At 37.5% G+C, this 20,009-nt stretch overlaps 1 long non-coding RNA gene across 1 annotated transcript in view; it reads left to right on the top strand.

The window, feature by feature from the left end:
• LOC136838683 (uncharacterized) overlaps positions 1–20,009 on the top strand; it is a 497,744-nt gene that overhangs the window by 347,842 nt on the left and 129,893 nt on the right. The window contains exon 4 of the long non-coding RNA XR_010853144.1: positions 19,453–19,493. This is a non-coding gene — a long non-coding RNA (uncharacterized lncRNA). The remainder of the gene's footprint in view (positions 1–19,452; positions 19,494–20,009) is intronic.

Genomic DNA, 20,009 nt, shown 5'->3' with positions numbered 1-20,009 from the left:
ATTATTATTATTATTATTATTATTATTATTATTATTATTATTATTATTATTATTGTTTGAAGGGAATAGACCCTCTTTTAAACAGGTCGTATTAAAAAGGATGGCTGTATTATGCGAATTTATCTTATACAGTATCTTTTTTATTTTCCTTATAATTCGCTTTTCGGGCTCAGCGATGTTGGTCAGCAACTGGCCGATATTCATATTGGAAAAAGGATAGTGCGTGGAATGCGGGAAGTCTTTTATTGAAATATCCAATCAGAAATCCTTGATTCCTTCGTCGTATGGATTCAGCTTCTACTTCTGGTACCGTCGACGTGTTTCGACCATCTCGTTGGTTGTCCTCTGGACGTGGTTGAGAAAGATCTGGAGAAACAAGGCGCTTGGGTCGGTATTTATAGGGGGGCTCTTGATCGGTGCTAAATTATGACTGGCTGCCCGGGGCAGGTCATCTCGGGCGGAGCCTTCTCTCCCATGTTGATGTTCGGGGCTTGTCTTGCATGCGAGCGGCATTGTAGTGCTGGGGATGAATGGAGAATTTCGATCCTCAGATGCCGAATTTTGATTCGCTCGTTCGCTATGGGGGTCGCTCGGTGCAGGTCTCCTGGTGGCCGTGGCGAGGAGAAAGGTTTCCTGCGTAATGCTGAGGGTTGGTTTCTCCTTCCCGGTCAGTTATTTCCATATGCTTGATTCTATCCTTTCTTGCAATTCTCTGGTTATGTGCGGTCCTGGCATGGTTAAAGATGGCTCCCTCTTGGGCGTGGCAGGAAATTCTCTTGGACAAACGCATGGTGGTCATACCGATGTAAGAACCGAGGCATCCTCGGACGGGGCATGAGTATCGGTATGCCACGTTGGTTTTCTTTAAGGGGTCCGGCTGAGGGGGGCCTGGATTGTTACGCATCACCAGGCTGCTCGTCTTTTTGCTCTCGTAATAAATGACCAGATGAATATTCTTATTGGGGCCAACGGGGCTGACATTATTCTCGATGACGTTCTTGAGGGCACGTTCATCTTCTTTATATTTATGATGAAATTTTATCATGAAGAAGATGAACGTGCCCTTTTTCCAATATGAATATCGGGCAGTTGCTGACCAACATCGCTGAGCCCGAAAAGCGAATTATAAGGAAAATAGGAAAGATACGGTATAAGTTAAATTCGCATAATACAGCCATCCTTTTTAATATTATTATTATTATTATTATTATTATTATTATTATTATTATTATTATTATTATTATTTATTTATTCTGGATGTTGATTGTGCATTTTATTAAACGTTATGTGTATTTTTGTGTAATATTCACCAGGCTGAATATCATTGTTAAAAACTCGAGTATCCAAAAATTCGTTGAATGGTTGTTCCAATCTGAAAGGTTTATTAGAAATTGGGACATATATTGACTAAATGTATTTTATTCAAAACGCATTGTATGTCTCTTTATTATGTAGAAACTGCTTTCCAGAGTATTTTTTTGTAAATTGTGCATTTACGTTAGGTCGTTTTAACCTTGTACTAATTCTTTATGAAATCCAAGTATCAGGAATTATGTGTTTTGTTTTCCTTGTCGGAAAATTTCCTTCACGATTTCCCTTCAGTTCCAGTGGAAACAGATGTTGGATAATTTTAACGTATTTTGTCTACTTTGGCCGTATACCCAAGGTGACGGAAAAGACGAATTTTGCGTGTTCATTTTTTGCGCAATCCGTTCACGTACATCTCGTTTCAGTAAAGATTTATAATTATCTTGAGAAACATCCCACGAAATCTGTACCAGGAAACTTCTCAGGACGCTCATAATCTATGTATAATGCACTCGTCAAAGTGATAATAACTTGTGCTGTTTTTGTTTTATATATCTGGAAGTATCAGTTTATCCATGGAAGTTTTCGAACTGCCGAAACTTATGCCTCACTTCAGGTTTGGGCGTAAAATACATTTCCGTCATGCTTGTATTGCACGATGTGTGCGGCTGATTTTTATCCTGGTCTATTTTGGAAACACCCATATCTATCGGGAAAAGGCGTATAAGTGATATATATATATATATATATATATATATATATATATATATATATATATATATATATATATATATATATATATGTATGTATATATATATATATATATATATATATATATATATATATATACATATACATATACATATACATATATTTACACACACACATATATAGATATATATAATTTATATATGTATATATGTTTGTGTACGTGAATGTGTGTATTGGTTTGTTTCTGTTGAAGGTTGTTTGCAAAGGATTTCGACCAATGTATATCCTGAGTTATCTCTATTGCAGACTCATTCCGTGGTTCATTAAATTCCATTCTGTTTCGAATGAACTTGCTTTCCATGTATTGGCAAATACAATACCCAGTAATCTGAGCAGTGCTGACCTGCAATGGGACAAAATGGTATTGGAGAGGTCGGTCGACCCACAGTCCCGTATGGTTCGTGTTTCTGGTCGGATTTATTTTGCGTGGGGCATGCGGCACACAAATTGAGCTCCCGAAGGCCGCACCAAACGCTCATTCTTTTAATTATATTCAGTGTTACTGTCCAGATTCACGGCCTGTGACTCTTAGTGGTGAATATTAGTTTAAATGATTTCTTTATTTCCTTCTGAAATTGAGATGTGAACAACTATTTTTTCAGTATTGAAAAAGATTAGTGTGCTCCTCAGAAGCAAATTCTTGAACGAGCACAGTTTCATATGATACAGGCACAATACTTACCTTCTATGTGTAAACTGTTTTATGGTTTCCGAGTTTTGAGAACGACTTTTAATGTCTTTTTTTCTTTATAAGGAAAATGTTTCCACTGTACGAAAATCTAGGAGTCAGGGCTCTAAAAAGCCGTTGTTTATGATGATCAGTATATCATATTGTGCACAAGAACGTCATGTAAGCGAAATTACCGTAATAGGTAGCGTAAGAAAGTATATAAAAATCTTAAAATTTTATGAATGTTTTCAGGTAAGATTTTAATATATAGAGAATTAGAACACATTTCTGTTTATTTACAGTAATTCGGGAACTTCTCGATTTTCGTTCCGGAAATGAACCCGACTTTCAGGCTTTTGTGTTCATGAAGAATAAAGGGACATAGTGACATGTTTGCTTTCAATTTCCCTATCAAAAAATTGTCGTTTTTGTTGATGAGTGGAATCTTCCGATGAGTTTTCTCTTGTATTTGTCGTTATCTCACGAATAGCACCCTTCAAAGTGACAAGGTTAAAAGGCCTCCTAACAAATTACGTTGTTCAGATTTTGGAACAGTGATTTCCATTTCATTTGTTTCATGACCATGTCCGCTAAAGATGCAGAGTGGACAGTTTATAATTGCTAGCAGCTTTAATCCTTGTGAGAACGGATCGCAGAGATATTTTGTAAATCTTATTGCTAATGGAAAGTAGTCTTTGACACAGCCGACAGTGACTCTCTCTGGGTGACGCTGTTTTGACGCTTAGAACGTGACAGTAAAAAGGTAGTTGATCTCGCATGTTCATTTACTTGGGCTGGAGCTTTGACGTGCCTTATTAGCAGTGGGCAGGCTGTAAACCGGCCTTGCCCCAGGGAGCTACCTCTGAATTCTAATGACGTCAAAAGAGAATAAGCATGAAATACAATAATTTGAAAGTAGTTACTATTGAAATGAATATATAAAATGTAAACGCATGCGTTGGCGCAACCCAGAAGGTTTGTTAACTGTTGAGAAATAGAATAGTCGTATGTGAAGAGGAAAACAATGAGGTAAAAGAAGGCGAGAGTAAAGTACTGATTGAAATAGTAAGTAAATAAAAGTAAACATATCAAAAATTAAATTTGTGCGTTAATACACGAATAGATAAAAAAAAGAAATTATGGCAAAAGAAACACGCGTAGAGTAATATCACAGCCTCTTGAGCTTAGCATCAACATCCGTTACACTGTCAGGGACGCTTAACGCAGGTTTACATTAAAAGGAGTGAAACGAGTAGCATGCACTTATCCACGACCTCCAAAATTGATAGTGGACGCTCAATTTAAAACGCACCACTTAGGAGGTGGCCAGAATCATGGCCAGTGTGGACATGTTTAGCAATAGCCTAATTCTTAATTACCATTTTTAGAATAAACGAAAGCCTGTGCTTCGCAGGCAGAAGAACAGATTTCCGACTGATATTGTTTGTAAAAATATGGGAAGCCTTGTGAACAGTACCAAAACTCTTCTGGTAAGCCATGTCAATGATATTGACCTCCATTGTGGTGTAGAAAAACACGTGGCGGAAAAGCAAAACGCCAGACAGGGTACTCAATTGTTATGGCTGGCTGGCAATGTACAGTAGCATATTCTGCGATGTCAGATTGTTCGATGTCAAATCGTTCTCTATTTTAATACCTAAAATTTCAGACTCTCTCTCTCTCTCTCTCTCTCTCTCTCTCTCTCTCTCTCTCTCTCTCTCTCTCTCTCTCTCTCTCTCTCTCCTTTTGTGAGCCACAAGAGAGAAATTAGACTGAACCTTAGTGAAATAATGTCTTACGTATACATTTACAAAATAGGTAAGAAATCATAATTCACGTAGAGTAAAAGAAATATTAAATGAAGAGGAACGCATTATTAATATAATCCGCTGAGCTTCTTTACAGTAATTAGCGTGGCACACTTTTGCTTAAATCATGAAAATTCCAATATAGATGGTTAGTGTAATTTTACCCTTAAAAGTCGAGATTTCCCTCTAAGGCTGTGGAAGGCCATGGTGTACAATAGAGGTGTCAGTCACACTTAACCTAAGGCAACTTAAGCAGAAGCGCCTTATGCTTTTAGCTGCAGATTCTCCCATCACCTGCGCAAAACCTGACTGAAAGCAAATGATATATCCAGCCTTGGAATAGCATGCTCCAAAACTTGTAGCTCCTATAACCAGGAACAAGTGGTCGCCGAGATACCAGATTGGTATACCTGATGTCCATCCTTGCTGCATGCAAATGGCAAACGCTATATATAGGGCTAAGTTGTGTAGAGTGGTTGATGAACTTGAAGGGACTTTACAACTGACGTAGATTCATCAGCTTAGGATAGTGGCGGCACCAAGTCGATTTCACTCTCGAAATTGCAGCTGTGGAAATTCGTGGGAATTCAATGTGAATAGTGAACATAGTCATTCATCCTAATGTTGAGTCCACGTTAGTTCTGTAAGTTTAAGGGCATATTGATCGGGTGCTTAAAAATCACATTCAGCCAAAAAATAAAGAAAAAAAAGGAAACCTTGAAACACTGGACTGCGTAAGCCAGGGCCTACATAGAATTTTCAAACAAATCACTTTTGGTCCCAGGTTAAACTTACAGTAGTGACGACTTTTTGCCAGCAGCTGAGGCTTATTCATGAATGCTCTATTTTCAGACTTGCCAATTCTAATTCTAATAGGAACTAAAAGACTCGGAGAGGCGCATGGGATACAACAATGGTGACACAGCGTTTCTGGAAAAGGAAATGCTTCAGGGTTATAGACAAGCCTTTCCAAAATAGAAAAAGAATTTACCGTGAAACGTGTACAACGTTGGGACAATAGTGTAATGTTCACAGTAGGGTAACTGAAACGGTAACTGTTTCATGTAGAAATAACAAACATCGCTCTGACGACAAGGATACCTCTAGTAGGAGTTACTTGACGGTGTATTTGTGTCCATCCGTCTCTCTCGGGACGCCAATATGATAGAAAACAAACCAGTAAGGTTCATTTTTCTTTCTCTGCCTCCCTCTCTTTGTTTCACAGCAAAGCCTGTGTTCTTGAGGTAGAGATTTAAACTTTTCCCAGGTAACCCTGTGGAAAGTAGTTATTTATTCGACAAGTCACGACACTTATTCCTCCAGTTTGGCCCAGAAGCGGAATTCGGTCGAATTGTCACTTTTTATGAAACCTTAATTAGCGTTAAAAAATGAAATGCTTTCCCGTAACCTTACTAATTAGCTTACAATTTTACGCAGCCCTTGTAATTAGTATTGAGCTTCGCCTGGCAACCGAACTTTTCTTTGATATTGTTCAAATGGTCTGGAGAATTGTATTCTACGCCTTTTGTGACGGAATTTCCATGAACATAGTATTTTGCTCTCAGAAGTTCACCTGAAATGATGCTGATGGTACGAATCAAACTTTCGTTGAGAAAATGTTAAGATCGTCTTCTTACGCTTGCTCACAGCATTCTTTCCCAAAGGAAATGTTTGAGAATCTAATATAGATCATGTTTCCAAACGGGATTGAAAATTGAGAATATTAACTAAGCTCGAGGAAAACGTTTATTTTTGCCGATAATATGTTTTATGACAAAACAAAAAAACAAAACACAACCTGATAGTGAATGGTATACGGATTCATTTTTGTCAGTGAATAATCTAAAGTCGTTAACTTTTTTTTTTTTTCATTTATTTAGGTAGTGGTGTACAGCTTGCTTCGGATCTCATATTTTGCTTGTTTTTCTGCTGAAGTGAGTGTCCCAGTTTGAAATATCAAGAACCTACAGCTGGTAAAGTTCATAGCTCCTTTTTATATGCAAGGCAAGGCCAACGTCATATTTGCTGGCAGAATAAAGTAATGCACACAAAAATTATTTGCGTGTGTGTGTGTGTTTACACATCTCAAAAGATCCGAAATGTTACAAGTGATTTTAGTATGAGCGAATACCACGGGAAAATAACACAGAAGTTCAGTACCAAGCTCTTTCATGTTTATTCATGCATCTTCGGAGCACGGAATGCGTTATTAAACGTGAAAGCTTTGGTGTTCTTTATTCATGCACAGATTCATACTTATATATATATATATATATATATATATATATATATATATATATATATATATATATATATATATATATATATATATATATATATATATATATATATATATATAGTAGATAGTCAGATGTGTGTGTATACTGCACGTTTTTTTTCTTAATAAGGTTGTTACTTTAAGCTGTTGTTTAACCCTGGTTGCGACTACCGCAGTCAATTAACCACCAGGTAAATAATTTACTGCCTAGGTCAGGAGGAGCTCAGAACGCTTTTAGCGGAGCGTGTCCTTCCGCTTGGAAGAACACCAATGCAACTCGGTTTATAGTGACGGAGAGAAGAATGTGCTTGGTAATATGAGCGGTTTGACGAACAAAGGAAGGTATCATGCAGTCGCGTTACAGTAGTTGTTGCCTTGCCATTGCAGATGACGCAGATTTGCCACTCATGCATTCACCTGATTGAGATTCTAGTTCACGTTCCATACAACGACGACTGAAATTCTAACGGGATTTGAACCTCGGATGTTCGGGCACCAGTTGGGTTCAGTACGATATTTTAGAAATGCTTGTCGCTTAGGGTAAAGTAGTAGCCTTCGGAACTCTTGGTGACTTTTAACATTTTTGTATACATAATGCTTGTAACTGTATTATAATTAACATGCGTAAATAGCTTTGTCTGAAAACCGGATTGAGATCCGAAAGAGGAGTGGCAGGAAGGATTCCACCAACACGCAAGGTACTGGCTGTCTCGCCTCCTTCCCAAGATCTGGCTCCTCCCAATCCAAGGGCGTATGTCGGTCGTGAGTCACCTGAGAAATAGAGGGGCTGGGGCGCTGGGTGTGGGTGGGTCTCAAGGGTGAGGTATCGGGGTGGGCATTCTATTTGGAGGATGGAGGGAAGTGTTGGCTCTTCTGGGGACGAGACTCGGGGGATGTGTAAGGATGAAGTCTTACCGGTAGATTATTGGCAGGCAGATGAGTAGGAACATTCCACTCTCTCTCTCTCTCTCTCTCTCTCTCTCTCTCTCTCTCTCTCTCTCTCTCTCTCTCTCTCAGGAGTAAGGGGACCTGCAAAGCTGGGTGACATTAGGATCCCAGTGCTTGGGCTATGTCCCTAAATTCCATAAATGCATCCATCCACCCGTAAAAAAGTTGGTATATACTCATTTTTTCCAGAACGTCGAGTTAGGGTGGCAGCGGGTTTTTTTTCCATTGTGCTGTTCGCAGACCTCCGTGTACCCATGTATACTGATGCAAGTTGTACGTATAGATGTAACACTTGCAACAGAATGCTTATGATTGATCATCCTAACATGCGATCATTTAATGAATATTGGGTATCTGTCTCTTTTTTTTCTTTCCCTTTAGTCGGCTTTAGTCCCCTCTGATTTTGTCCTGTCCTCTTTAAGTCCTTTATTAGTGTAGCTTGTTAGTAGTCAGACCTACTCGTTTATTATCGCTTGACTAAGTTTCTATTCGTAAGCCGCTTTTACATTCATTCATTCGCCCCCCCCCCCACCCCTTCCCTCATCCTCGTATATAAATATCGCCTTTCTATTTGGTACGCTTGACTCTCGGAATATCTTTTCAGGGCGTGACTTCATGAATAAGAGGAGGAGGAGGTTTCGTTTTGAAGCTCCTCATATTAGCGACATTTCTTTCACTCCTTATTTTTCACATTTCTGTTGCCGTTTGAGAATGTTTTCGGCTTACCTATTTCGTTAATGGTCCGTGCAGGGTCACAAGAGACCGTAAATATGTAAAAATACTTTAGTCTTTCATAAAATAGTGGTTGAAGGTATTACTTAAAAGGCTGTATAATTAATACATTAAATTTATGGATGGTAAGCTTTCATTTTGTAGGAAGGTATAATTCAGGAGTTGTTAGTTATCAGAACGTCTTAATTTTATGAATATGATTAAAAATTTACTTGTCGTAAGTCTTCATAGAGCAAATAGAGTTTGCCTGAAGATTTGTTTTTTTTTTAATTTTAAGGGAAACCTGGAATGCTTGAAAATATGGTAATTATGTTTTTATCATGATTTTTAATAAACTTTATCTGCAAATTGGGATTGTGTTCATTACATTTATGTATCTATTCGTTTGGTCCAGATTCGGGAAGATACTGTGCTCCAAACATGTATGGCTGGATAAAATTCTAGTTTCCGTATTCGGTTGCTGCTTATTACACTAGAAGCCACTGGTCAAGTAATCGGGATTTATAGGTCCCCACATCTTAAGGCAGTGCCACACGAATGAGCGAGCTCGCGCTTATATTATCTCGCCGTCAGGTTTTGGTCCAAGTAGTCAATATTAGAGGAAACACACAAGTCAAGATGAAAATGTCTGATCACTTTCCGCCATAAACGGTCGCAGCACTCACCATAGAGTAGGCTACATTTTGTTGATATGTCGGTGGCGAAACACCACGAGGTACCCGAAAGAACTTTCTCGTGTGTCATTTTAAAGAATTAAGTCTTTCCAAAATAATGGAAAAAGTGTTGTCAGACGAAGGACCTACTTGCAAAATAAATTGACCCCGAGATACCAAGAACCTCCCATAGAGTTGTGGTGCCTGTCAGTGCACCTCACGCGGTGCACTGTCCCTTCAGGGGTTTGCAGCGTCCCTTCGTCCCCTAGCTGCGCCCACTTTTTAGCCTTTTGGTTGATTTCCGTCTCCGCTTTCTTTCCTTCTATCTTGCTGTCCAACCCCTCCAACTCCCTCTTTCTCACTGTCTGAAGCAATAAAATGGCTGAAAGAACCCCAGCCCTGGGCTCTGTAGGCTAAATTTCTTGTTTCATTCCTACCAAGAACCAACTTTTTAACTGCTTCTCTGATGATGAAAGTTGCTCTTTGTGATGATTTTTTTCGTTTTCAGCATTGTACGGATTCCGTCGATTTTAAATGTTGTGTACAATTTGCCTCTGAATGAATCTCTCTCTCAGTTTTTGCGATCTTTGCAGTTTTAGAAAATTATGCAAGTGGAACCCTTTCTGAATAGTGACAGAAAATATCATGGTTCCGTTTGATGTTCATAGATTTGTGAGTACTGTATCTCTAGTGAACAATTAGAAAAACATACGCGATGTATAATTTAAACTGAAGTTTCTACCCCTGTGATGTGATTGGTTTTAGTGTATGTAATATGTAAGTATTTCGTCTGACCAATAGTGTATGTAATGTGTAAGTATTTCGTCTGACCAAGCTTCGTATTTGTGTTCTTTCATACTTACAGAAAGAAAACGCATACTGAATATGAAATAATGAATAGATATTAATAGTATGCATTGTGTTAAAGGTCAAATCAAAGATGCTTTGTGAACAGAGAATATTGTACTTATCAGTCATGGATCCTCATCGGGAAAAAATTGAGAAAGGAATAAGTGCAAAAGAAAATAAATAGTTGCTTAGGCTATTTGAGAGGAACAGAAATGCTGTTTATATCCTTATTGATGTCCGGAAATTAAATTGAATATGTACAGTAGTTTTACCCTAATTAGTTTGTTTGCCTTGCCTCGTTAATTATAATGTTAATTACTTGCATTCATGAAATGTTGGTAAACAGATATCTAATGATTTCAAATGATGTCCCCTATTTATAATAGTCTATCTTGAAGTGGAATAGAGGTGAACAGTGCCAAAATACCCAAAAGAAAATAAAGTCAAAATTATCAGAGGGTGATTAACTCCGTCATAGACGCGAAACATGAGATCAGGCGTATATGGCCGGAGTCACTTGACCTAGGTGAGGTTTATCCTCTAGAGTATGTTCGTTTAAATATCTCTTTTGAAAATAATAATTTCCATCATATATTTTACCTTGATAAGCAGCGTCAGCAGCGTAACGCGTAGCTTTTATGTGCCTTCGATATAAGGGCATCCTGTTTGCCATTTCATGAACCCATATACCATCATGTTATTAAGGATGCAACCCAGAGCCCTCATCTCTCTCTCTCTCTCTCTCTCTCTCTCTCTCTCTCTCTCTCTCTCTCTCTCTCTCCTCCCCCGTCTGTCTATCTCTCGTTTCGCTAGTGATTTCCTCCCGTAGGGTAGTAGTGACATTAGTGCACCTCACGCGGTGCACTGTAGGCATTACTTAAGGTTCTTGGTAGCGTCCCTTCGGCCCCTAGCTGCAACCTCTTTTATGCCTGTTACTGTACATCCGTTCATATTTTTTTTCTTCCATCTTACTTTCCACCCTCCTCTAACAATTGTTTGGTAGTGCAACTGTGAGGTTTTCCTCCTGTTACACCTTTCAGACCTCCTTTACTCTCAATTTTCGTTTAAGCGCTGAATGACCTCATAGGTCCCAGCGCCTGGCCTTTGGCCTAAATCTTATTTTCCTTCCCATCGATTTTTTCCCATTTTCCATAACTGAGTCTTCCGAGAGCCAGTGAGCCTTGTAAAGGCAGCCCCTTCACTTTTGTCGCCTTCAGAATTCTGAAATGGGATCCTTTTTTTGTTTTCGTGTTTTCTTTGTTGCTGCACCAACGGGTTTATTGGTGCCCATCCCTTCTCGAGGTCACACTCCTCAAAAGGGCAAGCATGAATGAGTGTGAGTAACCGCTTTCACTGAGTGGCGACCCAAGTTGCTTACGATTTTGCTAAGTATTGTGCAAGGTTTACTTTTGTTCGGGATGAATTTTTTTCTATATGATTATGCTTCTTGTACTGATGTTAGGATCAACTAATGCGCATATTTTTTCCTCTGAATCATGCTGTAATTTTTTCCCGGTGTTTATAAGCACTTTGAGAAACTCGTTGTGTGGATATATAATTTATCATTTGAACCAGCTGAAGTGGTCGTCTATCATGCTGCCGCATATCCCAAAATCCCATGTAAATCCCGATGAATATGCTAGGTAAGGGTATAAGTGATGGCTGTAGAATAAATTAACTTAATCCCCCGGAGAGAGAGAGAGAGAGAGAGAGAGAGAGAGAGAGAGAGAGAGAGAGAGAGAGAGAGAGAGAGAGAGAATAAGTTAAGACCGAGAAGAGCCTTGGGAAATGTTAGTGATATCGTTAGGCTAAGATACTCTGATTATAATCTAAGGTTTACCATATTTTTCACTTTAATTTTCAAAAGGAACAACTCATATGGAACAAACCTAAACGACCATTAACTTGTTCATAAGTGGAAAATAAAAAGAGAAGAAAGAACTCAGTGTACAGTATTTAAAAAATAAGAAAAATAGATATACTGTAAGATCCATGAGCAGGGGTATATATTAAGTGTTACAACCTCTCTTAAACTTATGAGCAACGGGATCATAAGCAATGCAAGGAAGACTTTTCAGAAGTTAGAGAATGAAAGGTAAGACTTTTGATACTAGTGAGCATGATTTAGTGATAAGGCAGGGTCTGGATGATATCCAAAAAAGTCTTGGTTGTTGTTCATTCAGCGCATTCAGCGGGCTTAATGCCGGTATGGGCTCTTTCTCCTGGAACAGCCTGTAATATAGAAGAGGAAGCATGCACTAATTTTTTGCCTTAGGCCTCAATGAAGTTGCGCGTTGAAAGTCTTATGTTGACATAGCATGTGGAAGACATGCTAAGAGGATATCTTTTAGTTGTAGTCTAAATCACAAGCAACATTATTGAACAGAAGGAAACTGCCTGTTCATGCAATTTGCCCCAAGGGCAAAGATCCCAAAGTATGTTTAAATGTTTAGAACCAGTAATACAGAGTAACCTATGCAAAGTGGATCATAGAGCAGGAGCACAGGACAAGATTGGTTATTAATTAATAGTCTTAGTCTTGCTGTAGTTGAGCCTCACCCCACAGATCATGCAACTCACAGATCCATTCCAGATCTTTGTTATGGTTAGCAGCAACTTCAGTTTGCACTCAGGTGAACATCGTTAAGAGTGGCATCATCAGAATATTTAAAGATTTTATAGAGTAGGACCATCAGATATGGGTGAGTAGACACTAAAAACTACGAATGGCCCAAAGCATTATTCGCTGTTGAACACTAGACGAGATGGTCAGGGCCCACTAAAAAGTCAACAATAACTGTTTCTGGTCTTCTGAAAAAAGTAGATAAGGTTTAGTGCCTAGTTGTGACACAAGTTATGGTTTTTTACACATTAGTACTGTAAAGTTAATCAAATCCTAGGCAATGCTAAGTTGTATTTGGAAATTAAGATCCATCGTAAAGTTTTTTTTTTTTTTTTTTGTGAAACCTAACTGTTTTAGGTAGGCATATATGCTGGTAGGAAACAAGTGTGTAGATTAAACAACGTATATATTGGCTCAAAGTGTAGTGAAAGGATGGAGAAGCTCACATGAGTTTTGTAATTGCACTTTACACTCCTCTGCACAATTTCCAGTTATCAGGTAACAGATATTTAGAAAACGAGTGTTAAATTTCATCGAGTTTGGAAGCAAGTAGCTCAAACCTGTTTTAAAGATTATTGGGAGCACTCGTCTCCTTCGCCTCAACTGTCTAGTTTACTTTGAATCTTTTTAATGTCCCGTGAATGAAAAGGAGGATAGGAAATATAGCTGTATAGGAAAGAGGCGTCAACTGCAAACGATGTAGTATGAAAGAGCCTGTGAAGTTGGTTTGTTCTTATGGCTAGCTAACAGTTTACAGTCATTTTTAAGTGATAAAAGGAATAGTTGATGTATTATAGTTGATGTATTAGATCCCAAAATAGAAAATGTTTGAGTTGTTCCACTAGAATTGAGAAAGAGTATTTCTTACGATTGTTTTCCTGTGAAGTTTTATTGTTATGAGCTCCTTCCTTAGCAAATCTTATCTACATTTGCTTCCTGGGGCCTTCAGGAAAAATCTTGAAGTTCAGGCGTTTCTTATTTTTTTCCAGTGTATAGTTTACCCAGTTTGCGAACCGTGAACCATAAAATCAAGGTTGTTTGTTTGTCTGAAATTTAGTTTTTCATGTGTTGAATGCTCTTAAAACCTCTGGTAGAACTCTACTATGGTATTTGGCCTAACGTTGATTTCTGATTAAAACTAAGATGTCACATATGATGACACAGTGGTCAAAGGTGACAGCGGACTCGCAAACATTGCTGCAACATTAGATTTTATACGCCAACAGAAATATGAATGGCTTCCTTCAAGAGAACACCATCAGGTTGACAGAATTCCAGTTGACAATCCATGCTATTCTGCGCGCGGAGTTGAAGTCTAGAAATCAAAGATTATTTGGATCGAGGAACTGTACCAAGTTCACCTTTCTATGGGACTATCAAATTAGTGACTAACAAGGAATTCCTGCTATTTAAGGTGGCCAGTTTATAAACTTCTGTTTTTGTTCCGGATTACAAAAGGGTTACTGTGCATTTCATATTTTTTTGGATACTGCAAAAATGACCATTATCAGTGAATGACACCTCACACTCTGTAATTATTTTTATGCATGTACGGTGTTAATTACAGGTCTTTGTAGCATCAAAGATGGCTTACTTAGGTCATCATGCACAATAGTTTTAATAATGAATGAACATAGTAGAAAATATCCTTAAGTATTTGTGAATGATCTTAGAATAACCCGGTGCGTATCTTATGCTTCCCCAAGGAAGTTTTAGCTTCCCTGAATAAAATTGCGCAAGTCATTGGGAAGAGAAAGAAAAACGTCACTATAAAAGTCGAAGAGTGTAGACTTGATTCTGTCTGCCAAGAAACCAGTCCTTAGAGACGGCCGGGGCCAAAGACCTGTTTCCTCCTCCCCGTCTCTCTCTCTCTCTCTCTCTCTCTCTCTCTCTCTCTCTCTCTCTCTCTCTCTATCTCGGAGGCGTCTGGTCTGTCGCTTTTACTGTGATGATTGATTGTCTAATTTCATGTCCCTTTTTATTTGATCATTTAATATTCATATAAGGCTTTTCCCATGTATATACACGCATATATATATATATATATATATATATATATATACACAAATGTATGTATATACATATATATATCTACACACACACACACAATATATATATATATATATATATATATATATATATATATATATATATATATATATATATCTACACACACACACAACATATATATATATATATATATATATATGTATATATATATATATATATATATATATATATGTATATATATATATATTACAGTCAACATGCGTAATCAGTCATTACGCGTAATAACTGAAATTTCAGTCATCACGCGTAATGCACTTAGGGACATTTGATCCCCAGGAGCTAGTACTAAACACGGCGAAACAGTGAGTCACCTACAGTTTCGCCGGGTTTAGTACTAGTCCCTGGGGGTCAAATGTATTTCGCCGTGTTAAGTACTAGCTCCTGGGAGATCAAATGTCCCTAAGTGCATTACGCGTGATGACTGAAATTTCAGTCATTACGCGTAATGACTGATTACGCGTGTTGACTGTAACATATATATATATATATATATATATATATATATATATATATATATATATATATATATATATATATATATATATATATATGCACACACACGCACACGTATAGTCACATACACGGGGACATTTTGTATATTTACAAATATTAAACCACAAATATCATTTAATGTCAAGTTCACTTTACTACGGGAATAACGTATACCGAAGGGGAATTATAAGCGATAAGTGCTCGGCCACCAGTGAGATTCGAACTGCCGCCTGGTTGGGAAACAACGAAAATGCAGACTATGACCGCTTAGCTCTCCTCGTGGTCATTTATATTTTTATTTTACATATCTTTAAATTCCCGTGCTGTAAATTACACACACACACACACACACACACACACACACACACACACACACACACACACACACACACACACATATCTATATGTGGTGTGTTTGAGTGTAATTTATATATATATATATATATATATATATATATATATATATATATATATATATATATATATATATATATATATATGTATGTATGTATATATATAATATATCGTCGCACGGTGTCATGCCATCCATTCTTTACATCTACAATTATATTGCTGTCACGTAGGGAGCCTGGAATAAAAAGGGAGCTTTTGGAAATGTGTATATTTTTGTTCTCGTGTGATGTTTCGGTACATGGGTTGTGAATTTTCCTGTTGGGCAACAGCATCGTGCGTCAGGTTGGCGACACGTACTGTACATTGTGTCTCGTCGGGTCGGTGTTCGGTAGAGCATGATGCTTGTCCTGTCCACAGCCAGTGTTGGACAGGCTTGCATTAATTTGGTTTTTTAGGCTGTTCTCTTTCAGTCTATTAAAAGTATTAACTGATTCTTGTACGAATGACTGGTGGCTAAAATATGGATTTATTAATTTAAATACATACAAATAATATTTTGAGTCTAAAGTTGTATGAAATTACGTGGACCAAATACTGTCGTTTCGTTGGCCAAGACTACTGATGAAAGCTTCAAGCTTTCATTACAGGTATTTAGGATAGAACAGAGCCTAGAGAGATACAGTAGGCGCTTTTGTAAAAAAGGGATGGGAAAAAGACACACGATAAAGAGCGGGCAAGACCCACCTGCTGGTTGACGTAGGTTAACGATCGTCCTCGTTGTTGCACTCATACGTAGGCGTTGGCAAGGCTTCGTCAGTTATTCAGTCAGTATTGTCAAACAGTGCCCTGGCATTTTGACTGGCACTTTGGCCACTGAAATAGAATGGATTTGAAAGGCAAGTTGAACAGAGTTACCTTAAGAGGGATTGGAATATGTCAAAGCAACTTTCTTCGTTCTGTGTGAACAAGCAATTAACTTGATTACAGTGAAAGAAAATTAGCCTTCTCAATATTCTGAAAGGCGTCTACTGACTCGAGCTTTCAGTGTTCTTTCTTCTCTAGAGGATGTTGTCCTTTTGTTTCCCTGTGGAATTTTCTCTCTCTCTCTCTCTCTCTCTCTCTCTCTCTCTCTCTCTCTCTCTCTCTCTTCTCTCTCTCTCGGGATTTGTATTACTGCTAATTAGTTCATTCATTTTCAAGTGAAGAAAACCTTGTGTTTGAAGAGAAATTCTCTGTATAAATTATGAAAGTCGAGGTTTCCAGTCGATGAAAAATACATTAGGGAGGAAGATGAGATTAATTTTCTCACCCTGTCGGTCTTGCTTTGTGTAGAGTTTTAAGAAGGCAATGCTTAATTAAAGGACGCCAAAGAAGGGTAGCCAATGATCGTGTAGCAGTTGTACATAGAGGTGAGCAGTCTGATTTTGATGAAATAAAAAAGTGGCGCTAAAGCTGTGGTTGTAAAGGGTTAGGAAAAGGAAGTTGGCATGATTTTCATATAAATGAAATATGTAACACTAGTGCCGATGATGTTATGTTGATAAATAAATTTAAGACAGGGTTTTCATACAATAATGTATATTTTATTTTAGACAAAGTTTCTTTTTGTAGGTTGATTGTTATTTAATTTTTTTATTTACTGTTTTTGCATGTTTTCATGTCTTAATCATTGTAGCATATTTAGCCAATTTCTTTTTAAAAGTGTTGCGATTTATACATTCACCAAGGAAGAAAATTACTTATGAGAAGTTTCTAGACACTGAAACAATCATGGCGCTTTCCTTCATGCAGTAACTCTGATATATAAGTTTGTCTTTTTTAGCGTCAGAAACAGTTAAGGAGGGGCTTGCATTAATTGAGAGAAGGGGTATTTGTGATGATTTCATAAACGGTATAATTAAGGTTTGAAGCCAAGAGTTAGAACAATTAAATAGAGCAGTTGTTGTAATGGTAGATAAGTATTATCCAGATGCAGGTTCGAGACAGACATAATTTATGGTAACAAATCTCGTCGTAGGAGAGATGGCAGGGTGGCTGAAGTGATTTTTGGGATGCATGGCCATTGTTAGTGACGCCTGAGATAATGGGGATTCTCGAAAGCGGATCTAGGTTAAAGAAGGAGATAGTTTTCGAAAAATGTTTTCGGAAAACCAGATGGATGGCTTTTGCATGAGGAAATCCTGGAGAAGAAAATGCATCAGATATATAGTGAAGGACTTTTGCAGAAGTGTTGTTATAAGCGAGCAGATGAATCGTATGATCTCAGTGTCGTAAAAATTGGACAAAAATAGGATGAAAATGGGGAGGATTGGAGACGTGATCCTAAACGTCTTCATGAATATGCCAGATCGAAGAAGGAATGTAAGGTCAGATTAGCAGTGGTCAAATAAACTAAGACAAGATGATTTCAAAGTAAACGTTTGCCCCGGCATTGGAATTGGAAATTTTTGACAGGTAACTGAGTGCAAAAGCCTTTCTCTGAAGCTCATGCCATTTCTCAGTCAGTGGGTAACATTTTATAAGCTCGTTAAACTTCCAGGCAACACATTCTCCATTTCACCCTTACATTTGATAAAGAAATGAACTTCATCGGAAGCGTTCTTTCCAAAATTCTTTGGAAGAACATGTGTAGGTAGTGTACACGAGAATTGCAGACAGAAAGTCCTTAGCGTACATTGTTTGAGATAATCGGTTAATTTTCTGTAATTAATGAAAAGTAAACACATGACCTATAATGAATTTATTTCTGTTTAATCATTCTCATTCTGACTATCGCTTTGCCAAGGTTTGCGTTTAAAATCTCGTTGTAAAGAGTTAAAACACGCTTGGTATAAAGAACTAATTGCTGTGGCTGTCAGTGCAACTGTAATATTCGTAAATTAAGTGTGCAATAATAGTAACATTGAATGCCCATGAATATTCCAAGTCATACAAACACCACTTGAGCCCCCCCTCTCTCTCTCTCTCTCTCTCTCTCTCTCTCTCTCTCTCTCTCTCTCTCTCTCTCTCTCTCTCTCTCTCCATGACAAATGACTTCGACGGCTCTTGAGTACCCAAAACATTCTGCTTATGTGAACTCATGATTTTTTGTTATCACAGTGTTATGTCAGTTTTCAATTGAAACTAAGTGCAAACACAAGTACATCACCACTCATTAGTCTGCCGATTCTTGTGTACTCTATGGCTTGTCTGATTTTTAAGTGGAGTTTAGAATTAGTACCTTTGATAGAGAAAGAAAACGGGGATATTCAGTTTTGAAAGGGAACTTGTCCTCCCGTTTCCCCGTCTTTGGAAGTCTGGCAGACAGGTATTTCAGTGTGAAATACTGGGCGGAAAAGTCCTCATACACCTTGGGATACCCTTTGTCCTAAAGCTTCGAGGATCATAACGGCCTATGTTATCAACAGGTAAAGAGAGGACGAATCATTCTGGAAAAAGAATCATCAGCGTAGTTAATACTTCTTTGAAAAAGAAACATATTTCGTCTTTACTTAGCAAATTCACTGCTTCTTTGAAAGTCCCTTCGATTTTCTTAATAGTTATATTTATCTTAAAGTAGAAGATGCCTAATTGGCTCGAGTGTCTGTTGTCTTGAATTGTGAAGAGATTTTTATTTACTTGCTTATAATTGTAAGCTTTAAAACTAAGTTCATTTTTGTTGTTTGTCGTGAATTCGAGGTAAATGTTTTATCGGAAATTGAATTTACTTTTATTTGAATAAAATGGCCAAATTGACAGGCAGCCATGCGCCCTTATCTAATCCATGCCAGAGGAAAACCAAAATAGACTCAGGCAAGAAGATGAATAAGTTTAACCCCTTGAGATGTAATTATTTGAAGATAAAATAATTAACATTTCTAAATGCATCTGAGAATTTTTTTTTTTTTATATTTCAGGTGAGGGCGAATAGACGTTTGGAGAGGAATAGGAATGTATGGTAAGGACCAAAAATTATACTTTAATTGTTTCTTTGCTCGTGTGAAGCGTGGATGCACACATACATACTTGTATATATATATATATATATATATATATATATATATATATATATATATATATATATATATATATATATATATACTGTATATATATTTTATATATATATATATATATATATATATATATATACTGTATATATATATATATATATATATATATATATATATATATATATATATATATATATATATATGTAGAATCTACTGGTCACTTTTACCAGACACATATGTAATTCTAATAGCCACAATGCCCTCTTAACTTCTCGAATTCTTCGCGTTTTTTTGGATATGCATGTAACTACGAAGCTGTGACATCCAAACACAAGAAATTGAAGAGACCAGGTCGGCAACGTGACCTCCTTGTGGTTAAGGTGACCCGGGTTCGTCTCCCGCGACTGGCAAATCACAAGTCTCTTCAATTTCTTGTGTTTGGATGTCACGGCTTCGTAGTTACA

The sequence above is a fragment of the Macrobrachium rosenbergii genome, chromosome 1, assembly GCF_040412425.1.
Source record: "Macrobrachium rosenbergii isolate ZJJX-2024 chromosome 1, ASM4041242v1, whole genome shotgun sequence".
Lineage (NCBI taxonomy): Eukaryota > Metazoa > Arthropoda > Malacostraca > Decapoda > Palaemonidae > Macrobrachium > Macrobrachium rosenbergii.
This window is presented reverse-complemented; position numbering and strand designations above follow the sequence as displayed.